At 46.8% G+C, this 15,823-nt stretch overlaps 2 long non-coding RNA genes across 2 annotated transcripts in view; both read right to left on the bottom strand.

Annotated features, from left to right (window-relative positions):
* The window catches only part of LOC134472622 (uncharacterized), a 72,947-nt gene extending 59,860 nt beyond the window's left edge, over positions 1-13,087 (bottom strand). Inside the window, exon 1 of the long non-coding RNA XR_010042510.1 lies at positions 13,015-13,087. This is a non-coding gene — a long non-coding RNA (uncharacterized LOC134472622). The remainder of the gene's footprint in view (positions 1-13,014) is intronic.
* A 150-nt stretch (positions 13,088-13,237) lies between these two features.
* Positions 13,238-15,371, bottom strand: LOC134472621 (uncharacterized). The gene is made up of 3 exons (XR_010042509.1): positions 15,062-15,371; positions 13,959-14,087; positions 13,238-13,665 (listed from the first exon to the last, which is right to left on the bottom strand). It is a non-coding gene; the product is annotated as an uncharacterized LOC134472621 (long non-coding RNA).
* Between the last annotated feature and the right edge of the window lie 452 nt (positions 15,372-15,823).

Below are 15,823 nucleotides of genomic sequence, written 5' to 3'. Positions count from 1 at the left end.
CTCTCTTTCACTTCCCCTCCACAGAATCCTCTGGCCAATCTCCCTACCTTCCGCTGTGGCTGTGTGACTCATATATCCAAAGGGGAACCCCCAGATCACACAGGGCGAGCTTGCCATTTTAGAGTTAGTGGATTGGTAACCTTGATCACATCTGTGGAGCACCTTCAGGGTGACGTCTGAGTGAGTATTGGGGTGAATACTCAGCAATGGAAATCTCAGGCAGGCATCTTTATAAATCTGCTACTGTAGCATCCATGCCATGCTGAGAGCTATATGTTATGAAATCTAATTTTCTTAAAACCAGTATAAGCAAGCAGTAGGTATTGTTGTCACTGATAACAATAACAGCAGAAGTTTTTATATTTCTTGTTTCCATGCTACTCAATGACTATACATATCAGGCTACTTTAATAGATCTGTAACTAGCTTTTATGTTTTAAAGTTTTGCACACACACACATTAAACTCTTTAAAGTGTGTGTGTGTATGTTGCATATGCAAGGATATGAAGCCATTTTGGATCTTGCTAAAGAAAATCTCAGCTTGCCTTTTCTCTGTGCTCATTTCAATAGTGTAGCCAAGAACCCTACTGCTGAGTGAGAGATGCTGCTGTTTCCATGGCAACACACCAGGGTGCCCCGGCGGGAAGCCAGCTTCACTTAATTGCAGCATAAACAATTCACCTGATTATGGGCTTTTAAGAGGCTAGAAACAAGAGCATGTAAGTGGGAAGGCAGAATCTTGTAATGGGGTGCATTTTGGGCCCCTCTCACAGAGCTACGTGGAAAAAAGAGGCTGAGAAAACACGAGAAATTCTTCTGATTGATTTTTTGTAAACATTGTTTTGTAAATATTGGACACGTTCTCAGCTCAGGAACTTTGTTGAAATGCTTCTGTGAGATTTCAGCATGGTTTTTCCATGTAGAAAGTAAAGATTTTGAAATATTTCTTTTTTACCCTTCATTACCCACAAACTGTCCTTTCTCATCACATAAAAAACACAAAATGAGAAAGTTTATGACATATGACATATGTACTTATATGTTATTTTAAGCCAAGAGATTTTATATATATATATATATATATATATATATATATATATATATATAGGCTTTTTTTTACTGAGGATTGAACTTATGACATTGCGCTTGCCGGGCAGGCACTGTGCCACTGAGCTATATATATGAGCTTTCTGAAACCAGGAAGAAGGCCAAGAGGAGACTGGTTTTGGAAACATCGCTCACAGTGTTCCTCTACCTTCCCTCCTTAAGTCTGAGAGCTGCCTGTGGATGCAGTGGACGTCCAGTCACAGGGCATACACATCCCCCTCCACGAGACTTTCCAGGAGACCTGTGTAGGTCTAAAATATGTGTCCTTATCTAGGCTGTCAATTAATGCGGACATTTCTGTCTACCGTATCGTATCACCTTCTAGAATTCAAATACTCCTGGGAGAAGACATATGCTAAGCCACATTGAAATTAATTAGCTTGATCAAGTATGGCATCTTCCTAGCTACTGCCTACAGCCACAGCCATCCATTTACAAATGAAGGTGAAACACTTGCCTGGAACAGCCTGCCTGCGGTGTTCCCCTAGGCTGCCTCTGCAGAAGCTTTCACCCTAGGAACCCCTTCCTGGGCGTTTCCCATCTCAACTTTAATCCATACCCCCAACTGATCACTCTGTGTTCCTGTAGCCAGTTTCTTCTGTGGACAGCTTTCGTGAGGTAGATCTCAAGGTCGTACGCGTGATGCTACCTTTGAAAGGGTCTCTTCCCTCACCATGACACCAATTTCCCAGGAATTCATTGATAAAATTCGTATTCAACAAGGTCAAAACTTTGGCCTGACAGAGCCCTGCAGAAAGGACAGAATATTAAACTAAACCACTACAGCCTTTCAGTAGCATCAGCACCTTTTGTGACTGAGCAAAGCATGACGTGGCAATCAATCTCCAAAGCCACCACATGGCAGCCATTTGTGGAGCCATTAGCATTCATGAGGTGTGGCATCAGTGAGACCTGTGTTCATTTTATATTTTATGTGGTAAGTTTAATCACAGATATGATTTATCCTGCAGTGTCTGGAAGATGATAATTTGTGTCTCTTAACCGGCAAGACAGAGTCAAAAGTGTCCTGAAGAAATGCCAAGGGTGTTGCAGGTAGGCAGAACCTTGGCACAAAGGAAAGCAGGCCGGTGTTAGTGTCAGGCAGTATCTGCTCCCAGGTTCAGGACAAGATAGTACACAACTACGCATCATGAGCAAGTTGCTAGACTCCGTGGGTTTCCGTAGCATAAACCAGGATGACTGGAAGGCCAAACCAGAGTTTTTGGACCAGTGATACAGGGGTGACTGTTTAACAACTGCACTGGGGAGCAGGAATAAACAGACGATTGGGGAAGCTAAAAGGTGTGAGCCCCACATTGGGATCACTAACACTCAGCTCCTGGATGGACAGCCTGAGGACGGGACGCAGAGGCGCTGGCATGCACCCCCGGAGGGAGCACAGGATGGCTCGGCCATTAGGAGACAGATTCAGAGTTTCTCACCCAGCAGCTGCACAGCTTGCAACTTTAGTTATCATTGCCAGAACTTGAAAGCAAATAAAATCTCCTTCATTAGGTGAACAAATAAACAAGTCGTGACACATCCAGACAGTAGAATATTATTTATCGATAAAAAGAAGTGAATTTCGAATCATAAAACTATCAGGCAATTTCAATGGCTACCATTAAGTGCAAGAAACCAACCTGAAGTGACCAGACAGGCACTCTGAGAGTATAACATGCAAAGCTAAGCAGACAGCAAAGAGGTGGGCCATTGCCAGCTTTGAGGAATGAGCAAGGAAGGAAGTGAAACACATTCTTTATTGGAGGTCAGGGAACAACTCTGTAGCATCCAGGAAGGGTGAATGTGTGTGGTGCAGTTTATCCAGACTCATAGAATGTATAGAACCAAAGAGAACATTAATGCAGACTGCAGACTCTGGATGATAGCGAGGTGTCGGGCACAAGTTCACTGATAGTAACTGGCTCACCGCGTTGGTGGAGATGCTGATGGGATGAGATGCTGCACCTATGAGCCTGCTGGGCGTAAAAACCACCTCACCATCTCTGCAACTGTGCTGTAAGTCTAAAACTTCTTTTGACTGCAGTCTGTCAAGTTTTTCAAAAATGAAGCAGCAGTCAACATCTGACCTAAGGCAGTTGTTGCATTTAATTCTGAAAATACATAAAACCCTGATATAGTCAGACTATATAAAAATCAGTATCCATCTGTTTCTTCCCATCCTTTTTAAAAAGCATTAAAACACAATTTCTAGTGCATGACTATGTAATGAAGAGATGGTCCAATGTCTAGCAGTAGTTATAACTCTGACTACCCATTAAAATATTATAAGTATCCACTATTTCAACAGTATGTACTCTACAATGCATAAATCTAACCATGCTTGTGTAGGAGTCACTGAATAAATGACTCACGCTCTGACATCCTGATTTTGTTTCTTGTCTTTAACATTTTTCACATAGGCAGGGACAGGAGATGGCATCAGAAGGGTTTGATGCCTGGCTCTGTCACATGTGCTCTTGTGAAAATCACTCACACTCTTGGTACCTTGATTTCTTCATCTGTCAAATCAGCAGTCACTGACTGAACACATTGAGATCATAACTGAGGAGTAACTAGGGTGTCACTTGACATGTGACGCCTGCTTCACCATGCCATTTTCTTCTTTCTTCTTTCCATATGGTCCTCTCCTTTGATCCCTAAGTTTAGGAGAGATGTCCTGGCTCCAGAGGGAAATTTCTTAGAGTCTTCCCGGCACGCAAATAGTTTGGATTCATCATATACTGTACTTCTGGTGAGCTGGCTAAACACCGTTAAATTTGGTTATTTACAGTCACATTTCATAAGGTGAGTTACAAAACCCCTATGGAAGTAGAAATTCTGTCCCATGTTGGATTCACTGATTAGGCTGTCTTATCCACCAATAAACAGAAGAGGGAGTGCTAAGATTGGAATTCAATTCCAAACCTCAAGCTAAAATTTTTTCACATTTTCAGTTTGCAGGCTCTAAGCTAAAAATGTAGTAAGCCCAGAAAGACAGCATCCAGTTATTTAAATATGGAATTTATCTTCTGTTCCAAGTGCACTCACTGCAAACTCTGTAAAGCTATTGACATAAAATGCTTTCTTTCAGTACCCACTTACTTTTTAGAGTGTATATATCTAAATCCATCTTCTTTTTAGCATTTCTAGCATGTTGTTTTTCAGATATAAAACACTTAAAAATTTGTAGAGGATGAAGTCATTTCTCCTTCTGCTATGAGCTTCTTGAAATCTAGTTTTTATTGCTAAGATTTAGGACAGATCCTAAGAATGCTCAGCTGGCCACACGCTGCACTTCTCATCAGAACGGCTCTGTTATCCTCTGTGCTCCGAGTCTGAACCCTTGCTGCTGTATTTGCTAACAATTCTCTCTGCAGCTACCCCACCTACCATCTCACTAGGATTTCCTCACCTCAGACCTCCTAACCTACATATCAGTCACTTGTCACTGTCACCCAGATATTGAACAAACCATAGTTACTTCATTGCTTATCTCCAGCAGTTATATCCAGGACAGGAGTGAAAGAAATGCGGCATGGATTGCTTCAGTCAGCGAAAGGACAGAAGCATCAAAAGAAGAAAAGCACCATCTCCACTCCTTCAATAGCAACACGGTCTATCACATTGCCTAAAAATAGAGGATTGCGGGTTCTGCAACTCTCTATGGGGCTCTTGAAACAGAGTTTTGCTTTCATCCACTCTGAGGATGACTAGCACCTTCCAAGGCTCTGGGACCTGCTGAATTCTGGAGATAACAGAGGCAGGTTCCTCAAGCGGTGCCTACAACTCAGCTGCTGAGTACACGTGGCTTTCTTCCCTTCCGGCTCTTGGCGACCCTTGTTATTCGAACTTGGATTTTAATCCAGTCACACAGAAAACTGTTAATCAGAGGATTTCTAACTCAAAGCTTCCTCATTAACAGAATTGTTGATTTTATAATGAGAGAACCAATAAAATATCAAATCCTCCCAAAGCCTAACACTATGTGAGCCCAGAATCACTGTCTATTAGTCCCTGTGTGCGTAGGTTTGAGTTACTTCATAACCCTTTGAAGTGGGTCATTTCATCAGTCTTTTTATTTACGAAGACACGGAGAGTCCACTTAACTGTCTCAAAACTCAACAGAGAAGCTGTCTTTGACCACAAAAGCCAAAACTTAATCACTGCCCTTTACTGCTCAAATATCTTCTGAAATAAATTCACTTAAATGTGCTTAACAATATGATTTGAGCACTTCAATAAATCTGAGCACTTTGGGAAACAAACCCATTGTGTCTACGGTGCAGTTCTGCTACTTCAGCTAATCAGAGCACCACATTCTCCAGACCGGGTCCTCGGGTCAGAGGTTCCTATACCAGTATTATGATTTTGTCCTAGAAAACAGAAAACCTAGCAAAGAGAAGTGCATGAGTAATCGATTATACATTTATCAATGAATTGTATTAATATATGTTAGTATAACCCCTTCATTCATTATATGCTAAAAATCATACAAAATGTTTGCAAAAATACTCATTCTATATGAACTACCTGGAAAGAAACTACGCTGAGCAGTAATATCCCTCAAATCGACCATCAGCGCTATTGATGTGCTCTTTTTTCTATAGAATAATAGTGATTCAAAGGCTGCTAACTTATTTTATTGATTCCCTAACAGTGATTTCTCTTTAGCGAGCTACTTCCTAGGGTGGCTCAGAAAAGATGTGTAAGTAACTGTGCCACGGGAACATGGGTGCATGGCTCCTAACTGCACAAAGGCGTGCTGAGGTGGCTGGCCAGAGCCCTGAACTGAACAGCACTGGAGAGAGATGGGGTGGGGCACTCTCCCAAGGTGCCTCACTGTATGGAATGACAAGAGCCCTAAATGACCGCTGCCAACCATTTAAAGAGATTATGTCAAATTAAATTTGAAAGAGTTTTGGCCCAGACAGGACTCTGTAGCCAGAAAAGCCTCAACCAGAACCAGGAAGCTCCTATCTCCCCCACCCCTAGGAATTTACCATGAAGTCATCTTCCCCGCCCCTGGAAACTTACCTATGGCACCAAACCTAGGACCAGGAATTTGGCTCAGCGGTGCAAGCACTTGCCTGGCAAGTACAAGGTCATGAGTTCAATTCCCAGTACCAAAAACAAAAAAATGAACACCTGTGGTCCTCCCCACACCTGACAACCATGAAAGCATTTTATAGGCACTACTGCAGACCCCCTCCACAAGCCCACACCGGTCACTCCTGAGTCTCCATCACCCTGTACTCCCTTTGTGGATCAAGTCCTGATGCTCAGGTTCCTTTGAAATCACCCCAGGAGTCCAAAGGTCATATGACCAAGGTCATTAGGACTGGATCCTGGGATTCTCCACTGGCATTGATATTTGGAAAGCCTCAACCCACTGAGGACTCCACGCTGAACTCATAAATGACAAGGAAAAAAAAAACACAAGACTTTCCACCAGACAGCCTGGCCTTCCACAGTGGCCTGTGCCAGAGTCAGGTGCTGGGTGTTATTTTGTGAGCGTGGTACCTAAGCCAACACTTAACACGGGGCAGGTAGGTACTCAACAATAATCTCCACATGAATCATCTACTCCATCCTGTCCTCAAACAACAAGATATGTTTAAAGTAGTGGTATTTTACCCCACTGGCAAATAATAAATTTAAAAGCATGAAAAAGAGAAAGTCACTTAGCTCAACCCATCTAGAAACAACGGAGGTTTGGTATTATTAGAACACTTCCTTCCAGTTATTTTCTAGGCATGTTTTTTAAACCTTTGGAATTAGATGGTAGGCACACTGTAACTTTTACCAGAAAAGTCCTCCTTGGTTATCTTTTAAATTGCTCCTAAATATTATTTTGCATAACTTCATAAACCTCCATTTTAAAGATACATCCACTGGAATTCACCTATCCACTATCTCCAGCCCACACCAGTGGAAATATAGGTTGCTACCAATTTTTGACTAGAGTTTTTAAAAAATTAGAATGATGCGTGCATAAAAATTTATATTTATATTTCATATTTATATTTCATATTCATCTATATTTCATGTTTTGTCTCAGCTACATCTACATCCCCAGAAGAATAATTACCTTATTAGACTATTTGGCCATCTTGAGATATCGGCTCAAATCTGAAAACTAAACCACGCTTTATATTTATTCTTTACAGAAATGAGGGAAGGGACTGTGAGCTACAACCCTAGTTAACCCCATTTGTTTATTTATTTAGAGAAAGACGCTCACAGTTACCCAAGCAGGGCCGGAACTTGCAATCCTCCTGCCTCAGTCTCCCAATTAGCTAGAATTACAGACGTGCACCGCCACACCCAGCTCTTTTTCTTTTTAATTTGAGGTCCTCATTCTAGATGACTCTGATTATCTACTGACTAAGCAGTCCTTCCCAGCTCTGTGCCTCCAAATCAGACAAACACATCTTCCTTATACTCAACCCAACCCAAGCCAAAATCAGAGCCCTGTGGTGCTCACTTTCTGACCTCCTCCCAGGCTGACTCTGCCCCAGTAACTAACAGCGTTTGCATAGGATCCCTAAATTAAACCAATACCACCACCCAGCCCCTACTATTAAATCATACTACTTATGATTTAATACAGACAAGTGTATCTTAAGAAACTGTGAACTACTTTACTAAAACTAAACATACCAGAGCTGCTGCATCATTCCCTTCTGGCTTAGTAAGCAAAACATCACATAAAACAGGAAATAGATTCAACTTGATGTAATTCAGCTGACTTCTAGGTACCCTTGCATCCTATGGCCATATGCTTTTAAGAAAAATCCTAACTTGTATCTCTGTGTTAAAAAAAGCAATACTTTTAGGTAAATTTTGTCCTACCTGTAAAAAGCAGGGAAACGATTGGTCAGCCCCTGTCACCTGCAGCTCACCTGGGAGGAGCTCTGAATGGTGGGTAGTTAGGACTCCTGGAAAAGCCAGAGTGTCCTCAGCCATAAAGACTTCCCACACCAGCTGCCCCAAACACACCTACTCTTCTGTAGCCATATGCATTAATACCTGGGCTTGAGCCAGCTACTCTGCAGCCACTATGAACCTCTCCAGACTATGCACCCTTCCCCGCTGGGGCTCCCCCTTCTCCTTGGTCTTCTTTTATGGGCCCACAAAACCAAAGCATCTCAGAATCTAATGTCGCAAGGCAATTGACAGCTGTGACTCACAACTCACCAACTCATAACCCCAACATGCCTTTTAGAGCGACATGCCAGGAGCCACGATCTAATCACGCCAGCCAGAAGTAGAGGCAGGAGAGAACTTCAGATCACTAAAAGTCTGCCTTGCTTTCTAGATGACAAGGCAAAGCCCTCTCTAGTAAATACCATGCTGTTCATCATGAAAATATTTCCAAGGCCCAGCCAGCAGCTCCCCAGCAAGAGCTGCTCACTGGCCTAAAGCAAAGCATGGCGCTGGAATCCTCGGATTCCACAGTCTCTGGCTCCTGCCAGAATCCTTGGGGTGAAGAGGGGGGCACCCATGGCCCATGCTGTGACAGCAGCACACATTCTCCAGCATGGCATCCAAGACTTGAAAACTGAGGTCACAAAGCCAAATGCCGATGGGACACAGTGAGGAATGCCAAGCAACTGGACCCAGGCAGGCAAGAGAGGACGCTGGAATCCTGATGCTTGGGAGCAGCAGGCCTGACCCTTTCCATAGGCAATGACCACCCGTCTGCTGGAAATGACGGTCAGATCTGAGCCCACAGATTTTCTGGATTATTCCTAATGTTTAAAAGCCTTTATGCTATCCAAACTGTAACAGCATATAGGCTTGGAAATTTCTACAAATCCCCCCTTAATAAAGACCTACACTTCCTACCTGTCCAATCTAATTTCCCCCTGCTCTATCACAAGAGTCCCATGTTCTTCACACCCACACGCACATGCTGTGTTCGCTCCTAACTCCTAACTTGCACATGAGTTTCTCCCATGAGACATCTGAGACACCCAAACTGTTCACTCCAGACTTCCTTCATCCCAAGAATTTTTTCTATCTACACTACACATATCATGATCCCTTTTTCCTCTTTTTTTTTTTTTTTTTTTTTTTTTTTGGTACCAGGGATTGAACTCACAACCTCACACTTGCCAGGCAGGCGATTATGCTACTGAACTAAATCCCTGGCTACCACCCCTTTTTCATACACTGCAGGCACTTGTTTTTCATTTTTGGCATTTAATCATCTCGCCCTGCTCCTTAATCCAAGCCGTGCCTTAAACCTCCAAAAAGACTGAACAGTTTCTATCTCTCATTTGTACCTTTCTACCTTTAGTACTGCGAAGGGTATGTTCGCACACGCACGACTTAATAAATGTTTACTGAATGTGAAAATTCTGGGCTTTTCAAACTGTTCATGCATTGTGACCCACTATTTCATCAGAGAATAACTCCATGAACTTAGGAACAACAGCTGTTTTGATTTTTAGACAGGGTCTCCCTAAGTTGCTCAGGATGGCCTTGAACTTTCAATCCTGTCTCAACCTCCCTCCCAAGCATGTCTTACCATGCCCAGCTAACAACTGCTCTTCTAATGAAAAACAGTAAGACAGACCCCCCCCCCAAAAAAATGTTCAAGAAGATGGGACCACGCAAAGGGAGGTAGCCCTGCATGAACTGAAATTATATTGTAACATACATGCTGTATGTACAGGGTCATAATGTAAATTTTATTTCTTAATGTAGGTCACAGCCAGAACAGTACAGAAAACACTGCTCTGGAATAAGTGAGCTCAACCACTGCTCACTCACATACAATTATTTTTCACACAGTCAGACATTTGCCATAAAAAAAAAAATTCTGATCCACACCCCTGCAGGTCTCCTCCCCTAAGTTCTGTTCCCCTACCAGTGCACCGGTCCTCCAGCTCAGAGAAACAAGGAGGCTAAGTCACTAGTTACATTCTTGGCTCATTCTGCAGCCTTCTGCAACCATCCTCCAAATTCAGATGTTGCAAGTTGAGGCTTGGGGAATTTGTTCAGCAAATCACCCTAAGTCACCCGTGCAACAAGAAAGCAGAATTCAGTACTCAGCAAAAAAGGACCCGATCCCTTCCGTGTGCAGGTCCCCAGACTCCTGGGAATGGGCGACTGCATGGGCTAGGAAGAGCCAAGCCCTAGAGAAGTCAATACCCCCAGCGACAAATCTCCACCCACCCCCTCTCTCCTGCAGGAATGAAACATGGGACTAGGCTGAAGATCCTGGTGGAGTCCAAAGTTCAACACACTTCAAAGTCCAACAATATATACCTTTAGCAAATCCTATGCTGCTTCTCTCCAACCTCCAACTGCATGCACCCTCATGCCTAGAAGAATAAATGGCCCCAGTTTCCCAGAAGCCCCGATTCTTCAGACTTGTTTCTCCAACTTCAAGGTCAAGACCAGGCAGAGTCATGTAAATGGCAGCAACACAAAGAGGTGAAAATGACAGGTGGTACATGCCTGTAATCCCAGCCATGAGTTCAAGGCCAGCCTGGGCTACACAGTGAGTTTCAGGCCAGCCTGAACTGCAGGATCCCAACCCCAACAAACAGACCTCCCAGGCCGGACATCCTCAGCTACCTCTCTGACCACCGAATGCCTGCTCTCTCTAACACTCTATCCCTGGGGTTCCCAACAAGCCTGGTGCAGCAGTTGCTGGCAGCGCACTTACACTTGCATATCCTGGCAAACACAGAAACTTCCACACAGCCTGAGTGTCAGTTACTTCTCTGCAAAACACACATTTTCGATTTCTCGAGTTGCCAGCTACAGTGGCTCTAAGACCCTGGCATATAATCAATTTCCACAAAGAATTAATTTCCATTCATCTCTTCCCTTCACCCTGGCCCTGTCAACGGTAATGTCTCACCCTTTTTTCATTTCCAATTAAATCCAATGCAAACCCTGGGCACTCCTGGAGTGCAGCAACTTACTAGCTGACCTGTCTCCTAACATTACTTTCAAAATCTTTTCCAGGGGCTGGAGATTTAGCTCAGTGGCATAAGCGCCTGCATTGCAAGCAGGCAGTCGTGAGTTCGATCCTCGGTACCAATAAAAAGGAAAAAGACAAAAAAAAAAAAAAAATCCTTTCCAAACACCCCTTCCTTGCAGTCCTCCATGACCCTAAAACTTTTAATGTCTGCCAGGACACACAGACAGAACAGCAATTCCCCAGTCTGATTTTCTAGGACTTGCACAATCTCAACCACTGTTCTCTCCATCTTCAGGAAACACGCAAGATGGCCAAGGCCATGCTCATGGTCACTGTCACCATCTCGAGGGTCTCCGAGAGCGCCCTCCTCTGACCTGCAACAGCACCTGTGTCTGCACCTGCCCACCACACACCTGGAGGTCTTACTTCCCACCTACCTGTCTTCCCATGCTTTGCACAAAATGACAAGTCCCAAGGCCAAGGATCAAACCCAGGCTTTGCACATGCCAGGCAAGTATGGCACCACTGCTGTGCTACATGCCCGCTTCATTATCTTCTGTATCCTCCCTCCTCCATAACTGCTCCTCTGATCCTCCTTTATTGGCCCTTTCTACCTCCTACTCCTGTGAACTCTGGGTCTTGCCACGGAGGCATCCTCCACAGGCACACCTTCCTCCAAAACTAGTCTGCCTTCCCCAACTCGGACTTTTCCTCTCTCTGCTGTGGCTCCTGGCCTTCACCAACTCGGGAAGCCATGGCTCATGCATCTGAAGTTGAGCTCTTAAAGTCATTTCCACCTAACAGAATAGGCTTCCTGGGGCCTTAGATTTCTTGGGACATCTCCCAGGAAGCCGGGGGTCCTGCTGAGAACACAGCAGCTCCCAGAAGGACTGGTGGAGTCCAACATAACTACTCTGTCTCAAGGATCCTCAGGCTCTGTTTACACAACACCCCGGGAAAGTGTCCCAAGACCTCCAATACCTGTTGAAGCAAACTGTCCCAGTCACACTTTCCTGCACAGCGGGTGTGAAGAAAGCAGTGAGGGCCTGCAGATACCCAGCGCCTGCCCAGCTGCACCGCAGGAGTGTGAGAGCCTGGGAAGTCTCCAGAGCCCCAAAACCAGCCAGCCAGGCTGCCGACAAACAGGAGGCGTGGCAACAAACAGGAGGCGTGGCAGTGCCCACCACCTGGCAGGTGGGCTCCTTTAGATGTCTCTCACTAGCCGCAATGGAAGGCACAGATCTAAACTCCGAGGCAGGGAAGGAAACGCTGCCTCTGAAATTGTTTGCACATGCCAAATTCCCCGTCCAGGCCCCCACCCGGAAACCCACCATGCCCAAAGTGCCACCGCCTGGCAAGGCCACCTGGCCTAGCACATGGGGTGAGGGGAGCCAGGCCGAAGGCACAGGGCCAGAGAGAGTAGTGGCCAAAGCAGGCTTGAGAGAGGGTGCGGGGCCGACCCGCCAGGAGAAGGGTGTGTTGCGGAGTGGACAGGTGCCAGCGAGGCGTCTGGCCGGAAAGGGTCGGGGAAGGGGCATGGAAGGGCCGGGCTCCCCGTGCAGGGTCCTCCGGAGAGGTGACTGCCAACCCGGCTCAAAGCTGGGAGGGTCCTCGGTCGGGAGCGCAGGCGCCCACGAGATAAACAAGGCGGCGCGGGAGAGGACAGGCGACACCCAGCGCCCCGCCCCCGGCCCCGGCCCCCGGCCGCCGGCCCCCCGCGGGCGCGCACTGCGCGGGAAGCGCTCTGCACCCCCCCTCCCTGGCCGGCTGCAGCGCCGCGGCCCGCGCAGGTCACCTCCCCGCGCTAGGCTCCCGCTGCAGCTGGCGCCGCCCCTCCCGCCCCGCCCCGCGCCCTCCGCCCCCCCCCCCACGCGGCCCGCCGCCGGCAGCGCGCCCTCCACCTGCTCCACTCGCTCCCAGCTGGCCGGCCTCCCTCCCTACCAGGAACACAGCGCTCACTTACGCGGACGCGGCCACAACCCGGCCTGGATCGCGGACCCAAGCGGACCCGCTGCCCGCCAGCCCCGATCGGGGACACGCGCCCTCCCTCCCTTCCTCCTCCTCCGTCCCTTTCCCCCACCTCTTCCCTCCCTCCACCGCCCCAGGCGTGCGCCCACCCTGACCCCGCACCCCACCTCCGCACGCCGGAAAAGCGCACCCCGGGTAGACAGTTGGCGCTCAATAAGTGCCCAGGCCCCTCCGTGCACGTGCGCACTTGAACCTTACCGAGTGATGACCCCCCCCCTCGACTGGGCCCCCAAATCGGAACTGGCAGCTGCAGCCCCGAACCAAACTTGAGGGTGTGCATTTCTTTCTCTTTTTTTTTTTCACTGAGCTGCTGCAAACCCTGCCAAAGTTTCTCGCTGTTGTTTTTCCAGGCCTAGCTCCGGGACAGGCTCCTCGGAGAGGCAGAGCTTGCCCCAGGGCGGGAGAGGAAGCCAGAAAACTGCGGGCGGGCGGGCGGCCACAGGGACCCAAGGCCGCGGTAGCAGTGCGGGACAGCGCGGCGGGAGGGAGGAAAACCAACCTTTCCATTTGCTTCTGAGTGTTCTCCTCCCCACTTTATGACATCTCCCTGGTTTGTAGTTATAAGGCAAGGCGTTATTTACCGATTCTGGAATTCAATGGGAGAAAGTTAACTGTTAGCATTCAACCCTTATGTAAACAATACTGGCTGTTTGGGCACCATTAGGCCCTGGCTTTTGTATAATTTGTAACAAGTAGAATTGAAGCCATTCCATTGTGTTGCTCTGTGTTTTTTCTAGATAAGACCAGAGCCTCAACTGTAGTACAGGGACCAGGGTGTCTATTTTGAGGGCACACTGTATATATTTATATTGTGAATTTAATGAATACAAGTGGAATCATACCTCCCCACCCAAAAAAAGTTTAAAAATATTTTCCGACCTGATTTTTGAAACCACAGGACAATTTCAGGCCTGCTGCTTCTTCAGCAAAGGCAAACCTGCTTGAACTGCTAACCTGGCTGCGTGACATTTCAGCAGGGCCTTGAAGTTGGGACATCAGCCTCTTTATCTAGAAGATGAAATAAAATCATGCAGACATGGTGCCTCGCAAATCAGCACCAACAGTACTTCCCCTGTTGCCCACAATGTGCCAAATAAGAAAATTACCCGAACCAAAATTCCTAGAGGATGCGGGTTTTCAACTGGGGCTGATTTTGCTCTCAGGGGACACTTAGAAATGTTTGGGGACATTTTTGATTGTCACAACTGGGAGGAAGTGCCACCTACTGGATTTAGGGTGACAGAGCCTAGGATGCTACTAAACTTCCTTAGGGAACAAGGCAGCCCCCAAGGGCAAAGAGTGGCCCGGTCTAAAATGTCAATAGCGCCCCTCTCTGACTTGTCTGGCCCAAGGAAGACTCAGCTCTGGAGTCATTCGTGAAAACCTCCTGCTACCTTTCAACTGTCATCCTAAAGGAAAGAGCTCTGTTTTTCATTAAGAGGAAATTCCAGTTCCATTAATACACAAAGCTCCTCCTTCCCAGAAATGGCAGGTTGGGATTCTAGATTTTATTATGAAAGGAATAAATCAAATCCATTCAATTTCATGTCCATATTTCCATTTGTTCTCAAACACTGCTGCATAGCCCCTGTCCGGAGGGTCACACACCCACCCTGGAGGGGAATTACTGTCCTTGCAACAATTAAGGAACAATACAAATAACACAGAACTGAGCTTTAACTGCAGCACCCAGGTTAAGGTGGCTCAGAGGGAAGGGAACCGAGTCCATACAGCAAAGCCCAGGTCTTGCCTGTGGGCTGAGATGTTCAGGAAATGTTTGTTGAATAAAACAGAATGGGGAAGTTTTAGACTTCGAAGTAGGACTCCGGCTCAGCTCCATCACAGGATACAAACCCCTTGATTTTCTAAACAGATATTAGTGCCTGGCTGTGAATTTATTTTTCTTAAAACGTTTAGTGCAAACTTTTAACCAAAGCTATAGGTTTCCTAAAATGACAAATAAAACCAAAATGTTTACATACCTGCCTGCCCTATGCCGAATGAGCCCAGAGCCTCTCCCGTCCCCAGCAGAACCAGTAGCTTGTTCACTCTGAGATGCAGTCTGGGCAACCCCAGCCACGCAAGGCATACGCTCACAGCCTAGGCTGGGTGCAAATCCCTTTCCTGCAGGTAGGTATTTGCATGGTGTGCTTTCCAGAGCTCTGCACCTGCACACTGAGTCGGGGAGAACATTGCATCACACACATCCAGCCCCACAAGCACCCGAGGCCAGCAATCAGCTCCGTGACGTGGAATCCGGGCCCTTCCTGAACTCACACTGCTCAGCACACGCCTTACACGCTTCAGAGCCTCACTGCTGGCTTCCACTCCTGTGCCTGATACATCCCTCCCCCACAACTACCATTTGCTCTACCCCGGGGTGCATCCCATTCAGAACCACCCCCACCCTGCTTTTTCCCACATCCTACCCCACACACACCATTAAGGTCTTGGCGGCTTTTTCCTCATCTCCATCAAGGGAATTGGCTCTCTGGGGGGTATCTGCCTCTAGTGGAGGTTAAGCAAAACAGACCAGAGCCCTGACTCATATTATGTGGACACATCCCTAGGTCACTAGTAGGGTGCTGAGTCTGAGACTGCCCCTCCCTCTGTCCTCCACCGGTGCAGACTCCCTGAGCTCCCGTGCTGCTGCCTCTCCTAGAACACGCCCCATGCACCCTTTCACCCCTTTACCCAGCTCCCCTTACTCACCCGTAGCATGTTCTCAGGAAAGCTCTTTCTGG

This window comes from Cavia porcellus, unplaced genomic scaffold, assembly GCF_034190915.1.
Source record: "Cavia porcellus strain 051 isolate PalLab524CR breed Dunkin Hartley unplaced genomic scaffold, mCavPor4.1 scaffold_24, whole genome shotgun sequence".
Lineage (NCBI taxonomy): Eukaryota > Metazoa > Chordata > Mammalia > Rodentia > Caviidae > Cavia > Cavia porcellus.
This window is presented reverse-complemented; position numbering and strand designations above follow the sequence as displayed.